The sequence below is a fragment of the Rattus rattus genome, chromosome 13 (genome assembly GCF_011064425.1).
Source record: "Rattus rattus isolate New Zealand chromosome 13, Rrattus_CSIRO_v1, whole genome shotgun sequence".
NCBI classification, from domain to species: domain Eukaryota; kingdom Metazoa; phylum Chordata; class Mammalia; order Rodentia; family Muridae; genus Rattus; species Rattus rattus.
This window is the reverse complement of record NC_046166.1, coordinates 15063372-15078839: the sequence shown is the minus strand read 5'-3', so window position 1 is coordinate 15078839 and position 15468 is coordinate 15063372. Positions and strand designations below refer to the sequence as shown.

General features: G+C 38.9%; 1 pseudogene; it reads right to left on the bottom strand.

The window, feature by feature from the left end:
- Window positions 1-9558: 9558 nt before the first annotated feature.
- LOC116914964 lies at window positions 9559-14986 on the bottom strand (annotated as a pseudogene).
- Between the last annotated feature and the right edge of the window lie 482 nt (window positions 14987-15468).

Sequence of the window (15468 nt, the reverse complement as noted above, 5' to 3'; positions counted from 1 at the left end):
TAACTTTGATGTCACAGGGGTTCTCTTGTAGCAGCAAAACAAATGGAGATTAGTTATAGTCCATTTTTGTTTGCTTGCTTGTTTTTCTTTTTCTTTTTCTTCTTTGTAATCCCAGTGTAGTTTTATTGAAGATTATATTGGAGAAGAAAAATAAAGAGAGCTCTGAAGAGCCCCACACACAGTTGGACTGATGGAACTGGCACTTCCTGAAATTGGGAGAGGCTGGAGAGATAGTTACTTGGGGCTGGTTGGAATCAGGATATTGGTTTTAGAATTCTTAAATCTGAGAGCTAGTGTTCCAAGAGGTATCCTGGAGATATAGATGTGAAAATGATTTCGCAATACCCAGTATAAAGGCGTGGGAAAGGATGCAGATTGAATCCAGGACTGCTTGCTGCAAACATCACAGCTTCCAGAGCGAGCAAAGTGCAGGCGATTTGAAGAACAAGGAAAAATTGAATGAGGAGCTGGAGAAGAAAAGGGGCAAGGTCAATATGTCGCAGGAGTCCATTGTTCCCAATAGTTCTTAAGGGTTGTTGACCATGAGTTTAAGCAAAAATTCATTAGCATAGTTTTAGTTCAGCCATACTCTACTGCCTGGGTTTAGATTTAGAAGGAAACAACTTTGACCCTGTTGCTTGTTATAATGGTCATGGTGTCAAAGTGACATGTAAATATTTATGTTTATGGTCATAGATTTGAATATGCTTCATATTACAATAGGTAGTACTCCAAGTGAGTATAGAGACTAAACTCAAGTCATCAGCCTTGATGGAAAGTGCTTCTGACCATTTGAGCAATCTTACCAACCCAAAAGGACAATTAAAAAAATAAATTCAGGAAAATGATATTGCTTGGTATTTATATTACTCAAAGGGAAAGAAAGTAGGCAAGTTTGGAAGAGAGCAGTTAATGCAGGGGTACATTAATGTTTGAGGTGCTGAGGATAAGAGGCTTTGAGTACTCTTCCATAAACGGGACATGTAGATGAACCTCCACAACCCCCAGCCCAAAGCTCAGGAAACGCCACTGAGGAGGGACACAAAGAGCCAAAGAAGCATTGTGAGATGGTGACCTTGGACCTGACATGGCTGTTGTATACATGAACTCATAGCAGTTGTGACTTACACAAGACAACACAACATCAAGCCAGTTAAAAATATCGACCTAAAGGGGAGGAGGGGCTACTGACGTCCCACCCCTGACCCTAGAAGAGGATCTATTGGCAGCTAATGGCTGCATAGGTAGGGAGAGTCACTTTTCTTCAAGTGTGGCTATAGGTAGGTTCAGTGATAGGCAAGAGGGTTCTGGGGAGAGTTGGGGGAGAGTAAGGGATGGAAATAATCTGGATATATTATATGCATATATAAAATTTCAAAATGATTTGTTTTTTTCTTAGATTACGTATGGTGTTGAGTACCTTTTTATATTGGCCACTTATGCAAATTGTTGAAGAAATATTTTAAATTTTTTTCTCATCTTGAAATTTAGTTATTTGCCTTTTTATTGTGACTTGTGAGTTGTGTTCTTTATGTATTATGGATCCTAAGGCCTTATCAGATATATTTTCTGATTCTTTCACTGTGTGTTGTCTTCTCACTTTATTGTTTTTTTATAGTTTATTTTATTTTTAATTATGTGTATGTGTGCATGCTTATATGTATGTATGTGTACATCTGTGAAGGTGTCTAGGGAGAACAGGGGAGTTGGATCCTCCTGGAGCTGGAGTCATTGGTGGTTGTGAGTAGGTCCTGTTGATAACTAATGAGCAAGATACACTGAAAGAGCACTATACACTATTAATTTGTGATGAAGCTCTTCAGTCCCTCACTTTCTTGAGTGTTCTTTGTTATATAAAATGTATTGATTTTTATAGAGTTTAATTTATTTTTCTTAAACCACTTTTGCTTTTCTGTCATAGCTAAAACAAACAACTCTGCCCAAAAGTAGCCTAACCTAAAATAACAGACATATACCCTTATGTTTCCTCTGTATTTCATAGTTGTATGTCTTATATTTATTGAATTAATATATGCTTCAGGACACTATTTTGCATATATTTTGTTCGGTATTTATTTTTCACCGAGACTGTTGAGTTATATTTTCTTTGAATTATCTTGGCAGACATAATAAAAATCAATTGGCTATAGATGTGAATATTTATTATTGACACAGGTCTGAGTCACTGATGTAGAGGTGTAACCTTTGGCTGGTTTTGATATTCCTCTTGTAAATATAACTTTTTTCTTAACTTCCTTTTGGTTTGTCCATACTGAGTGTGTGGAAATATACTTAACTTTTGCTTATTTTATTCTGCAACCTCACTTAACAGATGTATTATCTCCAATAGTTTCTTTCCAGATTGGTAGGATTTTGTATAAATAATCTTATACTGTGTGGCAACAGGAGTAATTTCATTTTTCCTTTCAGAGTGGTTGCTCTTGCTTTCTTTGTGTTCCCTGCTCGGTTTTCCTGTCTTGAACCTGTACCACCATGCTAAAAGAACAGCGAGTGTAAACACAAGCATTGCTGTCTTAGTGCTTATCTTAGAAGCAAGGATTTTACATCTATGCATGATATTAACTGTGGACCTCTCCTTTGGCCTCAGCACTTGGGAAGCAGAGCCAGGTGGATCTCTACAAGGTTAAGGCCAGCCTGGTTTACATAGCCAGCTCCAGGCAAGCCAATGCTACATAGTAAGACCCTGTTTTAACCCTCGTAAGTAACAAATACACAAACAGAAAAGAAGCAAACCTTTGACTTTTTATATATGACCTCCACCCCCAGGGTTTTTCTATTCCTAAGTTTGTTTGTTCGTTGAGCCCAAAATGTATTATGTCTTTTCAAATTCTCTTTGTCTGTCTGTGCAGATGACATGTGCGGTATTATATTATTAATATGATAATTATATTATATATTGCATTATTAATATAAGTGATATTATATTAATATCATTTATCATAACTTGTTATTTTTATCAACCTTCAGTGCCAGAGATAAATTCCAATTGGCCATAATGTGCACTCTTTTTAACAGACTCACATGTTTAGTTGTGAGATTTTATTGAAGTCATTTTGCATCTTATCCTTAAAGGATGTGTATCTGTAATTTTCTTTGAGGATGATGGATTGGCTTTTAGTGCCAAGGTAGTTTTCATCTCCTATAACAAGATGGAAAGGTTGTTGTACCACCTGTCTTTGGATGCTTGTGAAGGACTGGTTTAGATCACTCACTGTTTGAGAAGACTCACACTGGAAGGAAGCTCCATGCTCCTAAACTTTCCTTCATGGGTTATTTTTTCATTCCAAGTTCAATAGATTATTAATAGTCTTATGTGTTTAGTTGTGTGATGTTATTCATTAATTATAAAAGCATTAAAACTTTTCCACTCGTTTATGAATTAGCTTCTGTATTTGATCATCATGGAAATCTACTTTTTCTAGCTACTTGATTTATTGGCATATAGTTTTAGTCCCTCTTTCAGTTCATCAAAGTCAGTAAAAATTTTCTCACCTTCATTTTCTAATTTTTAAAGTAACTTTGGTCTTCTTTTTTCTGTTTCATTCGGCTATATTTCCCCCAATTTGCAATATTTTCAGGGAATAAACTGCCACCACTGGCTTTCTCTAATGTCTTTCTCTTCTAGTTTATCTGCATTTCCTCTCTGTTTTTGTCTTGGGTTTCATATGTTTCTGGTTTTGGGTGTCTTCTGATTTCTTAAGGTGATAGTTTATTTACTTCTATATTTCCTTTTAAAATGTGCTTGACATTACAATTATGAAATTTCCTATGAATTCCCATGTTTCATGAAATCCCTATTTTGACATTTTTGGTTTTCATTTCCGTTCATGTTAAAGTTATTTTCTCGTTTATTCTTTGATCTCTTCTTTACTCATGTGCTATTCGAGCACACTTTAAATAATTTCTGCTTCTGAATCATTCACTTTTTTTGCATTTATTTCCACCTTTATTCCATTGTGGTCAAATAATAATTTTATGGTTTCAATTGTTTCAAATTTATTGAGATGTTTTATTACTCAACACATAATATGTCCTTCACATTACTTTATGTGTGCTTGAGGACAGTGTGGACTCTATTCATGTCCATTAGGCCTACTTGATGTGTAGTATTGTTTGAGTCCCCAGTTTCAGTCTTGTTATTCTATTCATTGGAGGAACATGAGGGTCTTGATATCACTGGTGTTGGTCATATGTATGATTTTCTTAACTGTATAGGGAAAATCTGTGTTGAAAGACTGCAGAATTCACAGCCCTAAGGGAGCATCATTACTGAATCCTTTCTTGGCTTTAGTTATTGGGGAAATCTCTCCCTACATCATTACTCTCGACTTAAGAGACTCAGCCAAGTGCCGAGTCAAAAGTCCTGTTTAACATCCTCTTATTGAAGTGTCATGACGAATCTGAGCAGAGCAGGCACAGCAGATGCCAGAGGCTGAGCCCTGGGCATGACTGAGTTAATCTAAGAAGTACAGTACAAGTGTAGGTGTGACCAGATTTCCATTTAAGCTGAGCAGAATTTCAATTATAGGTCAATAATAGAGTTGGGTACTGAACTGCTTGAGGTCAGAGTAGTCAATGTAACTCACGGAAAGTTGAAAGTCTAAAACTCTGAAGGGACAAAGAAAGAATGGAGATCACCATATTAGAGATAAAGAGGGGAGATGCCGACCTGGAGATTAGGAAATCCGACCATGGCAAAGCAAAGAGTTCCCTCAACGTGCACGCTGAGTCTGGAATAATCCTTTTTTAAAACATTTTTTTTATTGTTTGAGAATTTGAGATATAATACAATGCCTTTTGATCAAATCTAGCCCCTGCTTTTCCTCTCCAGCTCTTCCCATAATCCACCACCACTTTCCCCTTTTAACTCCATTCTTTTTTCCTTTTCTTTTCTTTTTCTTTTACCTTTTCTCCTCTCCTCTCCTCTCCTCTCCTCTCCTCTCCTCTCTCCTCCCTCTCCTCTCTTTCTTTGTATTTTAAACTCCCTGAGTCCATTTAGTACTGATAGACTGATCATGGTTGTAGGTTCATCTACAAAGGCAAACTATCAGGGATTGCATCCCTGAAGAAAACGGGCTGTCCTCCTCCAGTAGATACTAATTGCCAATAGCTCCAAAACTCTGGGGGTAGGTGGAGGCGGCTGGGATCCTCCCCCATTCATGCTGGGATATTGACTGATTGGTCTTGTGCATCTCTTATGCATATAGCTATAGCTTCTGTGACTTCTAGGTACAGTGTCCCTGTCGTGCCTGGAGAACGCTGTTCTTGGGCACGCCTTTAAAACTTCTGGCTCTTCATTCTTTCTGACCCTCTACTTTTGTAGTAGAGATGTTCTTTCTAGTTGCTTTGTTCATGCTTTTCCCCCAAGATGATGTCACCCCCCTCCTTAATGTCATACAGTACTTCCAGCTGTCAGTTAGTACCTTGTGCTCTGACAGGAAGAAGACACTTAGGGTAAACTTGTCTCTAGACATCTGGCTGGGGTCATCATAAACTCACTGTTGATTGAAGCAGAGGATTTGGCTGAGTCTTCAACTCTGAAAGGAGTCTCAGAGTCTCAACAGAGGTCACTTTCTATTCAGTCTTCCCAGTTTATCTGTCTTTTCCAGGGTGTGGCACTAAAATGTTTTGTTTTATTTTGTTTGATTTATTTATTTATTTATTTCAAAGGTCACATAGCATAATACAAAGAAGGCTTTGGAGGCACAGACCTTGAGACTGACTAGTTCTGACAAGTACTGTCATTAAGGAAGTTGTTAAACATTTGTGTATGTACACGAATACACACACAGGAGTGTAACTATATGTATACAACTGGCACATGCACACCAGAGCAGGCAGGTGTGTTTTTTATGCATGAAATATGTGAAACACTAGCACTGTGTCTGGTGATGAAAATGGTTCTTTTGAGTGTTGGGGCAGGGAGATTTACCTCAGTTAGAAAAGCCAGCTCAACTACACAGGGACATTTGGATTTAAGCAGGCCAGCCAATGGCTTTACAGGATTTGTTTCTGAAAATGACCATTTCTTTATAGCTAAACTCCCTAGATAGTGCAAAGCCTTTAATATTAGGTAGAAGAACATTCCAGTAGACAGTCATTTTTCTTTATAAAACAGATATGAATGTTTCCTCAGCAGGATGGACATGCATCCCTGATAGACAGGGGCTCACATGGTGTCTCACTGCCTCTCCTAGCCTTTACCTTTTCTGTTTTCTCTCTATCCTCTTAGAAACAGTGATGGTGGTGAGGCTGCTGCACCTGGATTTTGTTACCTTGGTTACAGATGTAGTCCCTAGTGGAGAAAGAGGAGAGAGCTGTATTTTTATAAGGGCAAATTATACTGACATTTAAATTGGAGGCGGCACAACAGAATACAGCTTCTGTGGAATGGGAGGCTGTACATTCCTTTTAAAATCCAGACAATAGACTATCACCCCTCCCCAATTGTCCTCGACATTTATGTGTGTGTGTGTGTGTGTGTGTGTGTGTGTGTGTGTGTGTGTGTGACAGGAGGGTAGGGTACAGAGTAGACTCATTTTAGCCTGTGAATTGTTTCAAGCAATGGGACTTTGAGAACAGTGGAGGAATCATTTTAAGTGAGATTCTGAGGGGTTGGGTCAGATCGGGAGGTTCTTAGCACAAATCAGAGAAAATGAATCTAAATTGTGAGATGTGGACAAGAAGGTAAAGTCACAAAACCTGAAGGATATTAGATGGCTTGCCCAGTGGAGGGATCCAGAGATGACGGGAGAGTGGGGTTAGGAATCAGGATGAGAGTAAGAGGAGTAGTCCACAGCTGCAGAACAGAACCCCCAACTCCATAGTGTTATCTAATACTGGGGCATAAAATCTGTGCAGATGGAATTGACCAGAGAGATATAGCTTAAGATTCTAATCTTACCTGGAAAGTAAGAGAGCAACCAGGCTTCTGAACACCGGCTTCTTCTTATCTTTCGAGAAAAAAAAAGTAAGGATAATTTGGTTGCAATATCTTTTTACGAGCAATAGATAGTTTGGAGTCTAAAAAAACCATCCACTAAAGCTATTTGGAGCTTCTTATCTTCAATGTTGGTCATTAAGTCAGTCGACAAGCAAGTCCTAAGTTCTGCCAATGCTATACTGCTAAGTTACTGAAGATGTGTTGTTCAGTCAGCCTCAGAATCCTTACTTTAACTCAGTATCCCTACTCAGAAGGTCAAGTGCGTCTCCAGTGAGGGAGTGAATTGGGTTACAGACCATTGGTAAAGTAAAAACCCAAAGCACTGAAAAAAAATCTCAAAGTGACTATTGATCTAGTACAGATGGTCAAGGACTCCTTGGAGCCCCATGCTAATTGCTGGCTCAGTCAGCCAGCAGCCTGGTGTGGACATATGGAGCAGCTGCATTGCCCAATTTTAACTTACTTTTCTGGTATTCTGTCAACCAAGTAGAACCATCAAGTCGTATGTGACAGTCATGAGGTAAAGAGCCCAAGTCAGCCTGAAGAGTGTGTGTACATTCGGACAGGTGTGTATGCATAAAGTCATATAGATTTCCACTTGTGTATTTTCTGTTTACATGTGGAAGGGAGGCTAGTAAGTGAACATGTGTGCATCTATGCACATTTAGGAATGAAAGATCTCTTAGTAGTTAAGGGCCTCTGACTGTGGTCCTGAGCATTGCTGTTATTATCTCTGTGGTCTTGAATAAACACTAGTAGATCTTTAAGGCATATTTTCTCATTACCAAATGGAAATACTTAATCGTCTTTCACTGGCATTGTTGGGAGGATTATATACAGTAATTAATATGAAACATCTGGCAGATGTCTCATGTAGAAAATGTAGTTAACAAATATTTCTGCTTGCCTTAAGTTACACACCTTTCTCTCTTTGTATCATGGAAAGACATGTTTTAAATGCTGTTCTTATTCTCAAATGATGGAGGAGCAAATGACCCTTAACGTAGGTACAACCACAGTGTGGATGGCAGGCAATGGCCAATGCTTCATAAAAGGCACATGTCTACTTATTCTCACAATATATTACAGTGGCAACAGGGTGTTAGTTGGTGAATTGCAGAAGGAAGAACAAGGAGGCCCAATCAAAGGAGCCATTATCACTGATTGCATACTGAGTTCAAGTCTGTCAAACACTCTGATCTGTCCAGAGAATGGGGTATCACATAATAGTAAGATGAAAATAAAGTGTTCTCCTCATCCTCGGGTCACTGTGCTTGACTGTGATTAACAATTGATGCCTGATATCCAAATTTTACATATCAAATTTCCCTTCTCTCCGGACTGCAGTGATCAGTAACTTATTGTTTCCACATAGTTTTGAAGTAGAAAGTACACTGGGTTCTGGCCTGCCTCTCCCCTTGGTTCAGAAATGAGTGTGTCTTTACCCTGTATGCCCCATCCCTGGTACGTGACACCTTGTCATGAGCAAGATTCTTTAGTTGTTTTTTCATAAAGGTGGCTCAAGCTGTTCTTGTGAAGCCTGCACCCAATATTTGGGACCCTCCACTCCACTTTGGCAGGGATTTATGGGAATGTGTAGCATTTACACCTTCAGCAAGCAGCATGGCATAGCAGTCACAGTGGGTTCTGGATCATGCTGTTCAGAGATAGTCATTACTTCATGAACACCGGAAGCTCAAAGTTGAGAAGAGCTGGACTATAAAAAGCAAAGAGCAGAACTTAGGTAAGATGCTGGGGAGGGTAATGTGAGACAACACCAGGAAGATGGACACTGGTGCTGTGCTACTTTTCTTTGTGGCAGTTTCTTTAGGAAGGGGCTTGGCTAGAGTTAAAGTGGGCAATGGGAGTGGTTGAAGCAAGATAGCCATGTTGATCACAGGTACAACCAAAGTGTGGAGTATCTTGAAATACTGGCACTGCATACATGTCTTCTAGGTTGCCACCATCTATATGAGAAGTAAATCCGAGGACTCAGGGTCTCTGTTAATTTTCATTCCACACTCCAAATCTGTCTGAAGCATGCAGTAAGCTGTGTTCCTGTCTCATCTTGGAGGACCAACAACAGATTTCCATTTCATCTGTGAATAATCATCTTTTTTAAAAGCCAAATATAAATTTTGTTTAATTTTCTCTTTAAACCTCAATACTTTACATTATAAAACTTTCTGTTGTTGTTTTGGTCGATCAACTCTGTTCTGATTTAGTAGGCTTTCAAGAAGTTTAAATTCTTCTAACTGATACATAAAAAACATAAAATTGCACATAGTACTGGAAATTACATAATGCCCTAATATGTGTGTACATTAGGGCAAGGCTTAAATAAAACTAGACTTGTCTATCTTGTCAAACATTTACCCTTTGAACACATTGAATTTTTTCCTATTGGATTTTGCTCGAGATATTTTTCCCCAAATGAGCCAAAAACTATGGTGTTGAGAAGGGACCTCAAAAGCAGGGTGACTGAATACAAGACAGAAGAAGGAAAAATGACAGAAACTTGCTCTCATGGACTGAAGAAAAACTAAAAAGAAAATAATAAAAGAAGGTTGGAATCCGTTAGTGTCGTGTGCTGGTCATTCTTCTTCCCCTTCATCCTCACCTTTATCTTTTTTAACTTCATTCTCATCCCCTTCTTCATCAGTATCTTCCAATCTTTCCTCTTCTTTTTCTACATCATCATCACCATTATCTTCTGCCTCTTCTTCATCATCATCTATATCAGGAACTAAATCATACTTCGTGGACACATATTTTGATTGTAGTGGTCAAATATTGTCTTGATGACCTCTCCTAACTCAACTGCATCTGCATCAGAATGCTTAGCAAACCAGGGAAGGCAGCTCCCGTTCCTCACAGTACCTATTACTGCTGGTCTTATTTTGTATTAGATTTGAGCATTTTGTTAAATCCTTTCCAGATTTCCATTTGATTTCAGTGGACTTTGAAGATGGGTTGCTGCTCTCATTCAGATCAAATTCTTTGGAGAGGATTTTATTGTTCAAGTTTCATCAATTTTCATCAAAATAAAAATCATCCCAGTAACCCAATTTTGTGTCTTCAAATTCTGTCACTTCTATGGTCAAATACTGCAAAGCTTCTTTATCCTCCTCCTGCACAAGTGCAGACCCTTGTGAATGGTTGACAAATGCTGCTACCGCCAAATATAGGATTTTGATGATAAATTCTGTTCTACTTTCAAATTTTCCTCATTGGCTTGTTCCTTGAGTCTATTTATGTTGTACTTAGTCAGTATGTTTAAATGCTTCTTGATGTGTTTTTCCCCCCCCTTTTTTTGGCAAGCCAGGAGAGGCCGGCCAGCTTTGGAGTAGAAACTTGCGTGGTTTCTTAGGCTGGGGCAGGAGTGCAGATTGCCAGTTCAGGACCATTGCAGGAGGGGAGTGTCTAGAAGCTGGAAGCAAGAGTTCCCTCCTGTGTTATTATTAGTTTTATGCTTGTTCAAATGCAACTATTCTTAGTCTAGAATATACCTTCTGTGACTCCACAGAGGCAGACCTAGGGAATTCTTCTAATTCTTTCAAGTGGACGCAAAGTGGGAACCGAAACTCATTTCCTCTCACTTGACTATGCCTTTTTCTCATTTGGCCTCCAATCTGAAGTAGCCCGCTGTTGGGTTCCTAACCTTGTGCAGAGTTACTCCTGCTGCCACTCCGGCATCCATATCTCAGCTGTCTTCCACCAACTTATCACAGACAACACAGAACTTCAAAATGGCAGTCCCCTTCTTCATAAACCTGTAATACCCTTGAAGTGTAGTTGTCTAAACTCCTGTGAGAGTTAAAGCTCTGTTAATTGGGCTTCACTTTATCACTTATAACCACTAAGAATCACACACACGCACATGCACACACAAACACATACATACATGATCTGTATCATGCAGGTTCTCTGAATTTTCTTTCTTTCTTCTTCTTTTTTTTTTAAGTTTCCATATAGACAAGGATACTTTGTTAGTGAAATGGACTCCACCTAAGCCAATTTATATTAAATACAAGTGAATATGGGATTTAGTAGTTTTGGAAAGTGAGAAGTTGAAGAGGAAAATTGACTCAGGAAGGAACTGACTCAAAATACCAAAATACCATTAGGGAAATGATCAAAGTACAAACACTGTGAGGAAACCAAGTTTTCTCCTGTGTTTTGCGTTGCCTGTGGATTCTTTTAAACCTCCCTTAGATGGCTTGCCTCTGGGTTTTTCTCAGGCAGGTGTTTTCTACATTTAGGCAAGATGGTTACAGAAGTTCGACTTATAACTGACTAACCCAATGCACAGGCAGCAGAAATTCTCTTTGAAAACCCCCTGGGATCCCTAAAGCTTGATCTGGAAAATGCTTGGCTGAGTTACCAGGCTTATGCTGACCCCTGATATAGATCATCCAGGCCTGATGGCATGCAGACTCATGCTTTGATCAGCGAATGTGCTTGGTCTCACTAAGACATGTACGGTCAGAGGGAGAAAGTTTGAGGGACAAATGAGTTCCTATAATAAAAGAAATGGAAATAATTGTAGACAGAAGAGCAAGCAACATACCTAATTATTCTAGTTCACTTTGACTCATTTGTCTTTTGCAATATTAGGGGTCATGGGTCACTAGTCTATTTTCTATTTTTTATTTGTTTAAGATTTTTTCCTCCCATAATGGAAACCTTGTACATCCTTTGAGAAAATGCTACACATTCAGAATGAGTAATTCTAGGCTGAAGGATTCTTCCTGCTTTTTCAGAGCTTTCCCATGGCTCTTGCCATCCACAAGCATCTTGAGGCTGCTGGTGGGAAGAAATCCTATGGCAAGGCACTAAAGCCTCTCCATTAGGTAGGACATAGCTTTCTTTATTCCTTACCTTTGAATTTTGAGAAGATTTTAATTCTACCTCTGATGCCTAACTATTCTGTGTTTTAACAATTACTGATAGATGTTTCAATATAAAATGAAAATATTTGGAAAACATGAAGTTAGGCGGCAGAAATAGCACTGGTAATCTTATATCCCAAACAACTGCTGCTAATTCATGTTTCAGAGTACTACCGTCCTACAATTTCATTATGAATGGCTTTTAAATATTTTTGTTTGCTTTGCAGAGCAGTAATCATGCTGTATACACAATTTTGTATCCCTAAGTATAAAATTATAATGATGATATAGCTGGAGCTTTACCTCGTGTTATTATAAGCAGTTCCTAAATATCCATTGTGAACACTGCCATTGATGGAATCATTTCCTTCCTATTGGACATTCAGGTTATTTGTAATGCTTGAATAATGCTGTGATGAACACTTTTGTAAATGATATGTTCCGTACATGGGGAAATTTGTTCTTTTACTTAGCTTAGGCCGTATGGAAATAGGGCATGTGTTCATGCATGTATGCTGCCCTTGCAAATAAAGAGCTGCAGGACACAGTGCAAGTAAGAAAGCATCCTTTTCCATCAGAATTATACTGTCCCATGCGGGAGAGTCGTCTCTCAAATGATACCTGTTTCCTGCATGATGAATGGTTCCTTTTAGAGTGGTATAAAACATAACTTGCATACCCCCAAAATCAACAATCTTTCTAAGGTTCCAAAATTTCTTCCCTGAGTTATATATATCTTTTTATTGGATTTTTTATTTACATTTCAACTGCTATCCCCTTTCCTCATTTCCGGTCCATAAGCCCCCATCCCATCCCTCTTCCTCCTTCTATGAAGGTGTTCCCGGACTCATCCACCCACCCCTTCCCACCTCCCCACCCTGATGTTCCCCTAACTGGGAAACCCAGCCTTGGCAGAACCAAGAGCTTCTCCTCCACTTGGTGTCAAACAAAGCCATCCTCTGCTACATATAGAGTTGGAGTCATGAGTCTGTCCATGTGTACTCTTTGGATGGTGATTTAGTCCCTGGGAGCACTGGTTGGTTGGTATTCTAGTTCTTATGGAGTTGCAAACCCTTTCAACCCTTCAACCCTTTCTCTAACTCATCTAATGGAGACCCCTTTCTCAGTTCAATAGTTGACTGCTAGCATTTGCCTCTGTATTTGTTATGCTCTGACAGAGCCTCTCTGGAGACAACTATACATGTCTCCTGTCAGCATGCACTTCTTGGCATCAGCAATATTGTCTGGGTTTGGTGGCTGTATGTATATGGACTGGATCCTCAGGTGCGGCAGGCTTTGAATGGCCATTCCTTCAGTCTCTGCTCCAAACTTTGTCTCCATATCTCTTCCTATGAATATCTTTGTTCCTTTTTAAGAAGGACTGAAACATCTGCACTTTGGTTGTCCTTCTTGAGCTTCACATGGTTTGTGGATAATATCTTGGATAATCCGAGCTTTTGGGTTAGTATCCACTTATCAGGGAGTGTATACCATGTGTGTGTTTTTTTTAATTGCGTGTGTGTGATTGGTTTACCTCACTCAGGATGATATTTTCTAGTTCTATCCACTTGCCTATGAATTTCATGAAGTCATTGTTTTTAATAGCTGAGTAGTACTCCATTGTGTAAATGTACCACATTTTCTGTATCCATTCCACTGTTGAAGGACATCTGGGTTCTTTCCAGCTTCTGGCTATTATAAATAAGGCTACTATGAACATAGTGGAGCATGTATCCTTGTTATATGTTGTAACATCTTTTGGGTATATGCCCAGGAGTGTTATAGATGGGTCCTCAGCTAGTATTATGTCCAATTTTCTGAGGAACTTCCAGACTCATTTCCAGAGTGCTTGAAACAACTTGCAATTCCACCAACAATGGAGGAGTGTTTCTCTTTATCCACACTGTTGTCTGCTGTCACCTGAGTTTTTGATCTTAGCCATTCTGACTGGTGTGAGGTGGAATCTCAGGGTTGTTTTGATTTGCATTTTCCTGATGACTAAGGATGTTGAACATTTCTTTAGGTAGTTCTCAGACATTTGATATTCCTCAGCTGAGAATTCTTTGTTTAGCTCTGTACCCATTTTTAAATAGGGTTAGTTGATTCTCTGGAGTCTAACTTCTTGTGTTCTTTGTACATACTGGATATTAGTCCTCTATCAGATGCAGGATTGGTAAAGTTCTTTTCCTAATCTGTTGGTTGCCGTTTTGTCCTAATGACAGTGTCTTTTGCTTTACAAAAGTTTTGCAGTTTTGTGAGGTCCCATTTGCCAATTCTTGATCTTAAAGCAAAAACCATTGGTGTTTTGTTCAGGAAAATTTCCCCTGTGCCCATGTGTTCGAGTCTCTTCCCAACTTTTTCTTCTAGTAGTTTGAGTGTATCTGGTTTTATGTAGAGGTCCTTGATCCACTTGGACTTGAGCTTTGAGATAAGAATGAATCAATTTGCATTCTTGTTCATGCTGGCCACCAGTTGAACCAGTACCATTTGTTGAAAATGCTATCTTTTTTCCACTGGATGGGTTTAGCTCCTTTGTCAATGATCAAGTGACCATAGGTTTGTGGGTTAGTTTCTCAGTCTTCAATTCTATTCCATTCATCTACTTGCCTTTCTCTGTATCGATATCATACAGTTTATTATCACTATTGCTCTTTTTAATAATATTATTTGAGTTTTGCCAATAACCTTATTCATTACGTGGACTTTTTAAAATTCTGATATTTAAGAGGGGGGCAGCAATTATTTTTAATCTAGATACAGATAAGTAGACATTTATAACTAAGGGGGCTTTGAATTGTCATTTTTATTTGTTTCTCCAAAGAACAACAATTGTCTACATAGACTACAGATAGCCTTTTCATCTTTTATAGCAGAGAATGTTAAACACACGTTAATTATAGCTGCCAGATCTGGCTCCTAGATAGGCAGAAGGTGTTTTGTGGCACATAACCAAGAGTTATGCCTTCAGTCTCTATAGCTGGACACATGCAATTGGATCATCTGTTGCCAGCCCTCCCCTTAAAGATAGATACATCTATGTTTTTCTGTGTGATGCTAGATGTCTGCAGGGAAGCCCTGAGGTACCTTCTGAGGAGTTTCGAATGGGAGGATCCAGTATGATCTGACACATCGAAACTTCTTCCCTATTTAGATGCCTACCAGAAGCCTGGGATATTATGGTTACACACCAAAGACAATTCTATACTAAAAAGCTGCTAGTCCCTGTTTTTAGCCAACTGTTGAGCAGGAAGTCACAGTATGCTTGTGAATCTTTTAAGAAGCCCTGTCTCACCACAAAGCCAGCTCAACACCTTCTTGTCTACTTTATGAGAAAAGGTGAGGTGCTTTTGAGTGACTAAGGTACCAGAGACTTTTAAGCGAACAGTCAGAAAGTCACTTTTAAAGAAATGAACCTTGAGAAGAGTCCCAGTTGACCTTGTAAATGACTGCATATATAATGGAGGAACAGCTGTCTATTTAGATATAATGAGACACTTTACAGATATAATTTTATTTAGCCCACATTTCAAAGTGCAACACTATACCTGGTACAGAGATATGGTTTTGTGGCATTTTAAAAGGCCAGAACCAAAATTGTAGCTATGTAAGCGT